General features: G+C 40.8%; 1 protein-coding gene across 2 annotated transcripts in view; it reads right to left on the reverse strand.

The window, feature by feature from the left end:
- The window catches only part of RHOA (ras homolog family member A), a 57,906-nt gene extending 43,718 nt beyond the window's left edge, over positions 1-14,188 (reverse strand). Inside the window, exons 1-2 of one of the 2 annotated variants that reach the window (XM_004419696.3) lie at positions 14,018-14,186; positions 11,275-11,353 (exon numbers count right to left, since the gene is read on the reverse strand). The gene's annotated coding sequence lies outside the window, so the exon portion shown is untranslated. Of the gene's footprint in view, positions 1-11,274; positions 11,354-14,017 lie in introns of both variants that reach the window. The other variant, XM_004419697.3, reaches the window with a different exon arrangement.
- Between the last annotated feature and the right edge of the window lie 150 nt (positions 14,189-14,338).

Consider the following 14,338-nt stretch of genomic DNA (forward strand, 5'->3'; position numbering starts at 1 on the left):
GGGACTCGGCCTCAGGATGAACGGAGAAGTGGTGCCTCGATGCGCACCCGGGATCCGAACCCGGGCCACCAGCATCGCAGCGCGCGCACTTAACCACCAAGCCACAGGGCCGGCCCATAAATAATTATTTTTTCAAAGTGCATATCCCATCCATACTTATCCCACCCTCTTTTTCCTTATATATATAAAAAAAAATACTTAGCTTATCTCTTACTGCCCAGAACTACAGGACCACAATTCTTCATCCAAAAGTCTTGGAGTCAGAGGTTTCTAAATTTAGAATTTTTCAGATTTCTAGGAAGGTAATATGGTACAAATGCCAAATAATCCATAACATACCCAACGTGTTAATAGTGCTTCAGTAAAATAAATGAATATTCACACTTAGTAGGATAAAGACTAAACAAGCTCTCATCAGTTCAGATCAGGTTTTGCCATCAAATGAATTTGTAGTTTTCAGAACTTTCTGAATGGCAGTTATGAAAATCTTTAACCTAATGCCAATTTGTTTTAAACACACACAATCGCATTCCTCTCAATACTTTTTAAGCATCTTTTCTAATGCCGTCAAGTCTGATTTTTCCACGACTGATAACCATGCTGTTACCCCAGAGAAGTGGACTAAGCCCCTCCTGCTATACCTCTTGGGAAATTAAAACAAAATAGGCTTTAAATTAGGTGAGTTGGGGGTTGGGTGTGATGTGTGTTTAAGCCAAACTGCAGAGCTGGCAGTAATTTGAATTCCACAATCTAAATTAGTTGAATAATTTTGATAACTTGTTTAGGGACTACACATTTTACAGTACTTATTTTCTTAGACTCACAGTAAATCTGCCTCTGTGTACAATTTCTAGCTTATTTTTGGCAGATAAAAACCACCAAAGACATTTGCTACCAGGTTACAACGAATGTATTATTCAGATACTTATTAGCCAAACATTCATTATAAGGAGGCACAAAACAGTTCTCCAGCCAAGAAACAGAAGTAGAAATAATTCAACTGAATAACTATGCTACTTCTGCTGGATCAAGATCTTTACAATATTTTGGAAAGATAATGAATAAATTTCCATGTAGATAAAATAATCATTGCTTTAAAAATGACTAATTCAGCACACTTGAGATAATTATAATTTTACCTCATAATTCTTCAAAGGAACTAATTACGCAAATGAAAGTGATGATCACAGCGAGGTTTCTACAATTTCTCAACCACTCAAGAAATAAAAGCATTTAATACAGCATAGCTTTGGACATGGCTTAATTTTTACTTTTTTACTTCACGCATTACTTTAAACATAGTGGACACAACAGATTAGAAATTGAGTTCAGGGCCGGCCCCATGGCTTAGCTAAGTGCGCGCGCTCCGCTGCTGGCCGCCCGGGTTCGGATCCCAGGCGCGCACTGACGCACTGCTTCTCCGGCCATGCTGAGACCGCGTACCCCATATAGCAACTAGAAGGATGTGCAGCTATGGCATACAACTATCTACTGGGGCTTTGGGGGGGAAAATAAATAAATAAATAAAATTATTTAAAAAAAAAAAAAGAAAGAAATTGAGTTCATACAATTTATCTTGTTGACATCCATACACCTCAATTATGTAATCCAGCAGAAATTTTATATGTGTTTTTTATTTCTCTCTCCAAATAAGTTGTTATAAATTAGCACTGTACAGACTATTACAAAAGCAAAAGTTGTCTAGTCCTTTGGAAACTAAAATCTAAAAAGAATTTTTAAGACACATAAAAATCCTGTGAATTTCATTAAGAAGAATGATGATCCTAGTGTACATACATAAAAATTTTCTCTCAGCCCTCGATTTTGTCAATGTTAGTTTCTGTGGGAGGGAGAGGCATCAATGCAAATGAAGCAAAAAATATTTTGGATGAAATCTGGGTACAAAATGTCATATTGTAGATAAGGAAATAACTATATATCTCAAGACACTAACTCATGAAATTATAAAACCCAAAGCATACAACCACCCTCGGCCAAAACAACATCATATAACTCAGGCTATTAAGCCATGGTTTCTTCCTTCTTCTTTCCTCTGCCCTGAATGCATCCCATCTACCCTTTCTCCACTTACATAACCTCATACTTAAGGCTAAGTCACTCGCTCTCAAGGTCTTCCCAGAGCTCCCAACTTAGGTCCCTTAGGTACACTCCCCCAGCACGTAACATTTCTCTCTGCCTCACTCATTACATCCCTCCAAAGTTTCTTCCTGCCAAACTCCATTAGTATGAGAATCATATCTGTTTTATTTACCATTGTTGGACAAGCACGGGCGCAAGCACATTAACAGTTACACATTCAAATAACAAATTTGAAAAAATAAATTTCCAGGAGTAAAGAAACTTTATATAACCAATTTGCTGCACACAGATTTTGAAAAGAAAACAGTTACAACAAGATCAGCTGTGTACACTAGTGGTGAGGCTACTTCCTAGGACACTTTGTTTTAGTGGTTCAAAAATTCACTTTCATAGAATTATAGAAACCCCTCATATAATCAGAAACATCGATTATCTGTACCAAGGACTCAGATCCTCCCTATGAACTCATTTGCTCTTATTTTAGACAACTCCTTAAGTCTAATTGCCCAGCAGCTCAGTTCACAGTTTAGAAAAATGCATGTTTGGGTGAGAAAGAGGTGCAGCCTATGACAAGAATGTAGGAGTCAGAAAACTCCGTAAATCAGGCTCAGAAATGTAAAATGGGAGGGAAGGAAGTGCCATTCAGGCCAGGCCAGAGTCTTAAAGTAGGGCAACAGACTCCAAGGATAGACCTCAAAAACCCTTTAGGAGGAAAAGACCTCAATCATTCCACAGGGAAGCTTATGGCCCAGATACTATAAGACAGAAAAAGAAGACATCCACTACAGAAATAAAGTTTTAAAGCTTAAAGAAGCTAGCCTCAGTTATCTAAAACACAATAATACTATTTCAGAGGTTTAAGATCTTCATTTTTTTCTACAAGAGCCATACCTCCCATACCTAAAAATGCATGAATTCCATAAAAGCTTAAAGCGCCCTACACTGCATCCTCTTGAAGCAAAGCTATCAGGACTAGAAAACTGAAAATAAAGGTCAAAATACAGCCTTTTCTCCAGACAGTCCTAAAAGTAACAACCAAACTAGAATCAAATTTTTGTTCAAACAATAAACCTGGCTGAAACGAAGTGTAGACTTGTCATAAGTACTCTCTTCTCCAATACCCTCCATTCCACTGCTTTCATCCTTTGTTCAAGAATACATGTAAAATGAATAGAATACATACTGCTTTATTAAGTCAGAGGAAGAAAATGTCTATAATGAAATTGTCTGTTTCAGTGCAGTGGGCAGAAATCTGTCCTGTCAACTCCAGTTTCACCCACACCTAGGACTATGCCTGGCACACAGGAAACACCATTAAACACTTAGGAAATTAAATTGAAAATATAAAGCCATTTATTTTGTTTATGAACTGCATGAGAAACCTCTGGCAAAAAGGCCCCAACTACCATCTGCCCATTTGTTCATAATGAGCTTGAGCTTGGTACTGCCATTATTTGGCCATCGTGATCAAGCAGTTGCCACGGGTTGATGTCAGTTCAAGGGCCCTCCTTTCTGCAGCAGCAAGGACCCTTGGAGATTGAGAGCAGCAGGCCTAAGATACATAAAGGCAAGCCGAGGAGAACAATAAAGCCTTCAATATACTGCCAAGTGAGAATCACTCCAGATTTAAATTCTTCTTTGGGGAGGGGGGCAAGAAACACTCCTAAGCGAACATACCTTCCTGCTTCTAAATAAGAGCATCGTATCACACATCTCAAAATGTAAGTATTCTAGGGTTAACCTTAAATAGATGCACAGATTCAGGATTTGGCGTTGTGCAGCTTAATTCTCCATTTACATTGCCCCCTAGACAATGCTTGTCTGGAGAACTGACATACCAAGAAGAATAAACCAAGACGGAGCCCCAATGAGCTGCCTAATGGCCTGTTCGGGTGTTTCAGCAATGACAATTGAGCAGCCAGGCACCCTGCATTCTGGCACAAACATCTCTATGCCTCTCAAGACTCCACAACTAGCAGATTGAAAATTCTTCAGGGTGGGGCCTTAACATCTATTAAAAAAATTTTTATTGTGGTGAAATTCACATAATATAAAATTAATCTTTTTAGAGTGTACAATTCAGTGACATTTAGTACATTCACAATGTTGTGCAATCATTGACTCTATCTAGTTCCAAAACATTTTCACCACCACAAAAGAAAACTCCAAAACCATTAAGCGGTCCCCAGTTCCTCCTTCCCTCAGCACCCGGCAACCACCAATTTGCTGTCTCGATGGATTTACTTATTCTAGATATTTCATATAAATGAAATCACACAATATGTGGCCTTTTGTGACTGGCTTCTTTTACTTAGCATAATGCTTTCAAGGTTCATCCATGTTGTAGCATGTATCAGTGCTTCATTTTTTTAAAAGGCTGAATATTCCATTGTATGTTTGTATCACATTTGTTTATCCATTCATCTGTTGATGGACATTTGAGTTGTTTCCACCTTTCGGCTACTTAAATAGTGTTCCCATGAACATTTATGTACAAGTATTTGTTTGAGTACTTGTTTTCAATTCTTTTGGGTATATATCTAGGAATGGAATTACTGAGTCATATGGTAATTCTATATTTAACTATTTGAGGAACCGACAACTATTTTCCACAGTGTATACTTTTAAGTATCTTGCTAAATAATCACCAAGACCTATTGTTAAGGAGAAAGAATAAGATGTGTAACAGTGTGATGTACAATAGTCTGTGTATAAAAAAGGAAAAATATGTAATATGTACATACAGACACAGTATCTCTAGAAGGATACATAGGAAACAGTTACATGGTTTTCTCTGAAGCAAGGAACTTGGGAGGCTGAGATGGGAGTAAGGCTTACTTTTCATGCTCCACTGTTTTTGCAGTGTTTCATATACAGGCTTTATCAACCCTCTCGCTCTAAAATAAAATATTTTTAAAGCCCTAAAGGAAGCAATACTATTAGAGAAGGAGGACTGTGCTCTGGGATAGAAGAATATATATTTATTATAAACCTTATTATATGATTTTATTTTCACCTAGTGCATTTTTCTCCTTTTTTTAATTGTGGTAAAACACACAGAACATAAAATTTACCATCTTAATCCATTTTTAAGCATACAGTTCAGTGGTATTAAATAAATTCACACTGTCGTGCAACCAACACCACCATCCATCCTCATAATTCTTTCTATCTTGTAAATCTGAAACTCTATACCTATTAAACATTAACTCTCCATTCTCCCTGCAACCTCCCAGCCCCCGCAATCACCATTCTTTCTATCTTTATGATTCTGACTGCTCTAAGTATCTCATATAATTAGAATTATACAGTATTTGTCTTCTTGTGACTGGCTTTTTTTCACTTAGCATAATGTTCTCAAGGTTCATCCATGTTGTAGCATATTGCAGAATTTCCTTCCTTTTTAAGGCTGAATAATATTCCATTGTATGTATACACCACATTTTGCTTATCCATTCATGCGTCAATAACCTTTGGGTTGCCTCCACATTTTAGCTGTTGTGAATAACGCTGCTATGAACATGGGTGTACAAATATCTCTTTGAGACCCTGCTTTCAATTCTTTGGCGTATATACCCAGAAGTGGAATTGCTGGATCATATGGTAATTCTATTTTTAATTTTTTGAGGAACTGCCATACTGTTTTCCCACAGTGTCTGTACCATTTCACAGTCCTACCAAGAACAAAATGCATATTTTTTTCAAATAAAAAACTACTTAGAAAACTTTAAAGCCTCCCAAGGAAATGTTCTGTAGTATCTTGATTGGGTGGCAATTATACAGGTATATATATTTATCAAAACTTACCAAACTGTCATTTAAATAGGTGCATTTTTGTATGCAAATTATACCTCAATAAAGGTGATTAAAAAAAAAAAAACTCTCCCGAAGTGATTCTAATTTTGGAAATTGGATACCAAGTTTCGAACAGCAAAGTTTGGGAACCACTGTGCCTAAGCATCAGTGACCCAGTAGTGAGCCCTGTTGTATTTCCCCAAGAATTCAATCTTAGGATGCTACTCCCCTTCTCTCCCAAAAATCTCTTCCAAATTAGATTCAAGAAGTGTGATTATTAGGTACTACAAACTGTAACTTGAATAGTGAAAGCTGAAGGGCTGCATGTCTGGCACTGGAGCTAAGTGGTTCTCTCTCACCGAACCCTCACTGCACTCTGTTACCATACCCATTCTACAGAAGAGGAAGCTGAGTTACACAGGGGTCACATTAATTCCCGAGTCATAAGCTATCAAGTGTAAGAGCTAGTACTTAACTGTCAGCCTCTCTCCAGAGCCCATGCTCTTACCTAAGATATTCTATTGTCTCCCTTTGCTGAACTTAAGACCTTTAAAAGTCAAACAGAGCTTCCTTCTGAATAACTGGAAAAGTTAAACGAGATTTCATCCAGAAAAGAACTTTTCCACAAAAGACTCTAAATGCGGTATTTCCAATAAAACTGCCAAATCATGTAATAAAATTATCTCACGGCAAAAAACTGTTTTGTTACATTAAATATCCACCTTAAGTGTACATTCTTAGGCTCTCAAAATCTAAATAACAAACAATAGGGTTATGTAAAAGTACAACCAGAAAAGTGGCATAACATTTGCTCCACAGGTTCATGGAAGAGGCACCAGAGAACAACTCATTTGCAATATACGGATGTGGACACCACTGCCATGAGAATAAGGTAAAAATAACAATGCACATATAATGAAAGAAGAATTTTCAACCATATGCTTAAAGTCAAGACAAACAATTTTTAAAGTAATTGCTGGGCCGGCCCCGTGGCTTAGTGGTTAAGTGCGTGGGCTCCAATACCGGCAGCCTGGGTTCGGATCCCGGGCGCACACCCACGCACCGCTTCTCCAGCCATGCTGAGGCCACGTCCCACATACAGCAACTAGAAGGATGTGCAACTATGACATACAACTATCTACTGGGGCTTTGGGGAAAAAAAGGAGGAGGACTGGCAACAGATGTTAGCTCAGAGCCGGTCTTCCTCAACAAAAAGAGGAGGATTAGCAAGGATGTTAGCTCAGGGCTGATCTTCCTCACACACACACAAAAAAAGACTGTTAAAATAATTGAATTGGATCTCTGTGTTTTAGAGCAGTTAGGAGCCTCAGAAGACAAAAATCTATATTCTTTGTCCCTCTTTCTTGTAAAAAAAGAAAAATCAGTTTTTATGTGGGAACTGCTTTTTGGGGTCCACTATTAAATTGACAAAGTAGTTCAGAACATTTTTCCATAAGTTTTAGGGCCTTCTGTTTCAGGGACTATGGTCAAGATGCATGGTTAGTAAAATTGGAAAACTTAACTAATGGAAAACATAATTTCTAAAGAATAAAAGATAAGTGAAGTGTACACACAGCTGATACATGATAAATGCTTCTGACTTCACGATTGAAGACTCATCAGCTACAGTTCAACACAGAGATGTGCATGAGAGTTGGCACAGATTAGAAATTGTTCAAGAATCCTTCAGTTATGAAAGGAGGGCCGGCCCAGTGGCTTAGTGGTTAAGTGCGCGTGCTCCGCTACTGGCGGCCCGGGTTCGGATCCTGGGCGTGCACCGACGCACCGTTTCTCCAGCCATGCTGAGGCCACGTCCCACATACAGCAACTAGAAGGATGTGCAACTATGACGTATAACTATCTACTGGGGCTTTGGGGAAAAAAAGGAGGAGGATTGGCAATAGATGTTAACTCAGAGCCGGTCTTCCTCAGCAAAAAGAGGAGGATTAGCATGGATGTTAGCTCAAGGCTGATCTCCATCACAAAAAATAAAAAAATAAAAAAAATAAAATAAAAGGAAAGAGGCAGCAGGTAACAGTAAAAAACAATCTCCACCCCACCATCTACTTCTCTGTCCACCTGAAGAAAGCCATCTCTGCTGCCACCATTTTTTTTTTAATAATAATTGTATTTTTTTCCTCCCCAAAGCCCCAGTGCATGGTTGTATATCCTAGTTCTAAGTCCTTCTAGTTCTTCTACTTGAGCCCCTGACACAGCACGGCAACTGACAGACAGGTGGTGTAGTTCCACGACAGGGAAAAGAACCCAGACCGCCGAAATGGTGGGAGCACCAAACTTTAACCACTAGGCCATAAGGGCTGGCTCTCTGCTGCTATTAGTAACTGATGCTTAAGAGTGGAACTCAATGATCCCACATTCAAATAAAGGCAACTGCTACCACAACCCAAGAATGAATCTAGACAATTCGTGATTTACATGGTTTCAAGTTATCAAACTATTATTTATAATGTCAAATAACATTTATAAAATGATGGTAAGGGGCTGGCCCACTGGCATAGCAGTTAAGTTCGCGTGTTCCACTTTGGTGGCCCGGGGTTCACAGGTTCAGATCCCGAGTGTGGACCTACTCACCGCTTATCAAGCCATGCTGTGGCAGGTTTCCCGCATATAAAGTACAGGAAGATGGGCACAGATGTTAGCCCAGGGCCAATCTTCCTCAGCAAAAAGAGGAGGACCAGCAATAGATGTTAGCTCAGGGCTAATCTTCCTCACAAAAAAAAAAAAGATGATAATATCATAGGACATAAGGCCCAACATAACTCCTACAGTTAAACATACAAAACACAAGAAAATGAAAACACCAAACATGTCATGTTTCTCCTATTCAGTCAGGTGGGAATAAAGAAATTCATATAACTTGAAGCTTCCTACCAAGAAAATCCTTGTCACTCTGAAAGCAGTCACTATATAAATACAATGCACTGATAGCCTGAAAGAAAAATATCCTTGAAGAATCTACCAGAGTTAGAACAAGCATTTCTACTAAGGGAGAAAAACTAATATGCATTGAGCACTGTGCTCTTCATATATTATTTTATCTAAAATCCCTACGAAATGGATGTTACCTTCATTTTACAGATGTAGGTCCCAAGGCTCAGAGAAATAAAATACCCTGCTTAAAGAGAGAGACAGATATACCTCTTCTCTGGCAGAATTCCTTTGTAATTACAGGGCCATCAGCATTTCTGGTAAAGAATATGGTTTAAGCAAACCTACACAGCAAAAGCATAACCTTACATTTATTCTTTGTTTTTAATGCAATAATGTAGAAGTAAACAATTGAGAAAACAACTTTGAAACAGTCTGCCCTCTTATAAGGGAGGCCGTCAATGAAACCACGCTAATGCATTGCTTGAAGCTCCCTTTTTTCAAAGGATAGCAACAACGTATCACGCCCAGTAGTGCTAGGCTAGTTGTCCTCCTACCCCAGCAGTTGCAATGGGCTAATCTCTTGCCATGGATCAGGCCTTCAAGAAGCCAGATCTCCCAATAGGCTTTATCAGCAAAGCCTATCAGCACTCCTTTATAATATATCATGAATCCCACCACTTCCACTGTTACAGCTCCTCTCCAAGTCACTATCATCTGGCACTGGACTTAAAGACCCCCCAACAGATCTTCCTGCTTCCGTTTTTGCCTCCCTATAGCCTCCATAAAGCAGCCAAAAATATAAATAAATCAGATCACATCACTCCTCTGTTATAAACACCTTTCAATGGCTTCCCGATGCTCTCTAAATAAACTCTCAATTCCCAGTTCCTACAAGATCTGACCCCTGCCTACCTGTAAGACTTTATTTCTTCCACTCCTTCTGCTTGCTCTTTAGGCTCCAGCCATTCAAGCCTTTTTGCTGTTCCCTAAAAAAGGCAGGCCCATTCCTTACTTGTCTATCATCAGTCTTCCCTACTAGATTAAAACTCCATGAGCAGGGCTATTAATGTTTTTGTGATTATTAGCACCTGATGTGCTTTCCACTTTCTAGTCAGTGATACTGAGAAAAGTTGATGGAATGATTCAATATTAAGACTTTTCAGTTCCAAACCAAATGTTCACATTTTTAGGAATAAAGACATTGTAAAACAAACAAAAAGCTCCCTGAGGGCAGGGACCTTCTTTGTTTTCTTCAGATGTGTCACAGAACAGTGCCTGGCATATAGTAGCTATTCAGTAATTATTTGTTCAATAAATGAAAAATGACAAAACCACAAGCTAGCTTGGCCATTCCTCTTAACATGCCAAGGAGGATTTCAAAGCCAACCAAAACCACTTCCATCATATGCCTTCACTGCCAGGTAGACCATCTCACCAAATAAGAATATCCACCCCCTTAACAGCTCACTTCTCCATATACAGAGTTCTCTCAGACTCAAGGATAACAATAAAAGGTGGTCAAAATGGTACCCGAGGGGCTGGCCCGGTGGCGTAGTGGTTAAGTTCGTGCGCTCCGCTTCAGCAGCCTGGGGTTCGCAGGTTCGGATCCCAGGCACAGACCTACACACCACTTATCAAGCCATGCTGTGCCAGGCATCCCACATATAAAGTAGAGGAAGATGGGCACGGATGTTAGCCCAGGGCCAATCTTCCTCAGCAAAAAGAGGATTGGCAACGGATGTTAGCTCAGGGCTAATCTTCCTCACCAAAAAAAAAACAAGGTACCCAACTCGGATATTTATCGTGGTATCAACTCAATTAAGATAATTCTATTTTCCTTATTTGTAATCAATTAAAATATCCCAACAGCCCCTGAATGGGCTATTATACCTGCTGTTAACACTGCTCCCACCCAAGCCAGTACCACTGCTGACCCCCCTGGTAAGAGGGAGGACTGTCCTCTGATCCTCATTCTCTAGGTGGCTCATTTTCTATTAATAATTAGATATACCCATAGCACAGGCTGTGGATAAACTGTAAGATGACCAAACTACTCTACTAAAAAAAAAACAGAAACTTAAAGATGAAAAACAAAGAATAAGATGGGAATAGTCCAGAAATAAGAGAAATATGTGTGTAATACAGTGAGTCCACCTCCTTAAAGATTAAGTAAGAGAGAGGTTAGGAAATATATCTTCATCTAAGGATATAAAGAATCTAAGAAATCTTTAGAAATCTAAGAAATAAAAGATTAAGAAATGTCACTTAGAATAGAAGGAAATCAGAGGAGTATCTCATGGAGAGGTAGGAAAATAAGACCAAAGAGAAAAGTTATGGAGTAAGATAAAGATCTCAAGATTGGTGAAGAGAATCACTAATAGTGATGTACCCACCTTTCCCTAAAACTTACATTACTATATAATATATGATAATCATTTCTCTTCCATGGGTTAAGGGGAATGAAAGAAGAGACATCTATTTACATACCTTACAAATGTGCTGCAAGACCCAGAGCCTGTGTGGCAGAAGTTCTACAAAGTGCCTTGAACTTCCCAGATGAAAGGCACTATAAAAATAAAAAAAAAAATCAGGAATTATGTCTGTTCATTTTACAAGGAAAAAAACAAAACACAGGATGTAAATGGACTTGCCCAATGTTCCATGAAGTAATTTAGAAACCAGGAGAGGGAAAAAGTGCAGAATTTTTTTTTTTTTTTTGGGCTGAGGAAGATTAGCCCTGAGCTAACATCTGTGCCAATCTTCCTCTAGTTTTTATATGTGGGTCACTGCCACAGCGTGGCTGACGAGTGGTGTAGGTCTGTGTCCAGGATCCGAACCTGGGCCACCAAAGCGGAACACACTGAACTTAACCACTATGCCATGGGGCCAGCCCCTAGAACTTAATTTTTGACATATCATAAAATTTATCATACTTATACAAGTTTTGGCCTCCTTCTCTCAACAAAATGTACACAACCTTATTTTCTGAGTATTATAAATTAATATTGCCCCTTTAGAAGCAAAAATCAAAAGCAGATGAATCCTATCTAAATTAATTTTCCAACATTTTATTATAAAAATTTTCAAACACACAGCAAAGTTAAAAGAATTTTACCATGAACATCCATATCCCTACCACCTAGACTACCTTGACAATTCGAATGACCTGCTTTATCAAATTACATTTCTTTTTTTCTTTTGTGAGGAAGATTACTCCCGAGCTAACATCCGATGCCAATCCTCCTCTTTTTGCTGAAGAATACTGGCCCTGGGCTAACATCCGTGCCCATCTTCCTCTACTTTATATGGGATGCTGCCACAGCATGGCTTGACAAGCAGTGCATAGGTCCGCGCCCGGAATCCGAACTTGTGAACCAGGGGCTGCCAAAGCGGAGCACGAGAACTTAACGGCTATGCCACTGGGCCAGCCCCTACATTTCCTTTTTAATACAAGCAATACAGAGAAATTACAGGCTGAAAGGCAACTATCAGAAAATCAGCGGCTTCCAGGGGCTGGCCCGGTGACTTAGCGGTTAGGTGCGGACGCTCCACTACTGGCGGCCTCCCTTCCGATCCCGGACACGCACCAACGCACCGCATCTTTGGCCATGCTGAGGCCACATCCCACATACAGCAAGTAGAAGGATGTGCAACTATAACATACAACTATCTACTGGGGCTTTGGGGAGAAAAAGGAGGAGGCCTGGCAATAGATGTTAGCTCAGAGCCGGTCTTCCTCAGCAAAAAGAGGAGGACTGGCATGGATGTTAGCTCAGGGCTGATCTTCCTCACACACACACAAAAAATAATAAAATAAAATTCTGGATCTATGAAAAAGTCCGTGGATTCCTACTCTCTTCTTTCCTCCAGTACAGATTTTTATGACAACAGAGGCTATAAGTCTAGGACTAGACTTTGACTCAAAGTTCCATCTTATATATATTTTGTTATGTCCCCAAGAGCCACCAGTGCTCTACAAAAAGTACACGGAACTACTCTCAACACAATTTATCAAAAAAGATCTTTCAATAAGTCATCCTTTATAATTAAACACTGGACTTGTAATTTCAGTCCAAACAATGTCACTTGTGCCAAATGCTCAAAACAGTATCTCTACCAATTTAGCGATGTCTAAAGTGACAATCATGCAATGGTACAAACACATTACACATTTGGGTGTGTGGCACTAAGTGGTTGAAAAATTCTCACCACATACATCTTAAGAATTTTTTTAAAGTATTTTTTCCCCTTCAGCTGTGGCAGGGAGATATATGAATATAATCTGATTACGTACACACCTGCAAAAAACACTTACTTCAAAAGACTGTCTTAAACACAAAAAGAACCAAACAAGTCACCAACAGAGGTAAAAATTTTAAATCAGGACCATTAAAAAAACACAAGTGAAACCAACCCTGAGGTAAAAAGGATGCCAAATTTCCACCATAAACATGGTTTTGACCAAATCCATTTGAGTGCAAATAGTGCCATTTAACGAAGCCGACTTGTAACTGGATCCAATCGGTAACTAAGACAGATGTTTAGGTGATTCCTAATCAAGGTAGTAACTTAGACTAAACAAAACTGCAAATTAGTACTCTATTTTGATGCAACACAGTTTAAATCATGAAAACTATTATTTTCAACTGAAAAAGTCCTTTCTTTTCAGTACCGAAGAATCCTAACCCCTAAGATTTCAACACTGTTACTTACACACTCTCCAAGAATACTGCACTAAAAAAGAAAATCTACCCAAAACATAACTGGACTTCACCCAGTATAAAACAGTGATTCATGTTTCATATTAAATGTAAAAGCCAAAATGGAGTTGTAAAGAGTTTCTTTCCCGTTTCAACTCCGACAGCCACGAGCGCTTCGCAGCGGCCGGTTGCGCGGCGCGGTCGCGGGGCCCGGCTCGGAGCCCCCGCCCTGCCGGCGCGGCCTTAAGAGAGGAAGCGCCGGGGACCGCAGGCGGGCGGCCTGGGGTCCACCAGGCCCGGCCGGGCGGGGGCAGGGGCGCGGGAGGCCGCGGGGCGCGCTTCCGGGGACTGCGCGGGCGGGGCTGCCGCTTCGGGGCGCGGGTACCGGGCACGCAGTCAGGGGCCAGGGGCGGCCGGCCGAGAGCAGCAGGTGGGGCGCGGCCGCGGCGGGGCGGGAGGGCGGCCGGAAGAGTGCCGGGCGGGCGGGCCCCGGGCGCCGCGGCGCCAGGAGGGAACCTCCTCTCGCTCACCTCAGGCGACGACTACGAAACCGACTTCTCCGCACCGAGAACGCCTGTCCGCGAGTCACAAGCTCGGAGACTAAGGCGAGCGGCTGATGAGGCGGCGGCGGACTAACCAGAGACCCGACGGAAGGCAGCAGACGGGGAGCGCTAGAGTGAGGGCGGGCAGCGGCGGGAGGGCGGGGAACGACGTGCGCGCCCCCGCGTGCCCAGCGGGCTCGAGCCGGCCTCAGTCGCGGCCCCGCGCACGCGCGCGCACTCAGCACAGCCAGGATTGCTCAGGAGCGCGTCCACGCCCTAAAAGCAACGCGCTTAACCAATCATTACAGC

This window comes from Ceratotherium simum, chromosome 5 (genome assembly GCF_057802395.1).
Source record: "Ceratotherium simum simum isolate JZ-2026a chromosome 5, ASM5780239v1, whole genome shotgun sequence".
Lineage (NCBI taxonomy): Eukaryota > Metazoa > Chordata > Mammalia > Perissodactyla > Rhinocerotidae > Ceratotherium > Ceratotherium simum.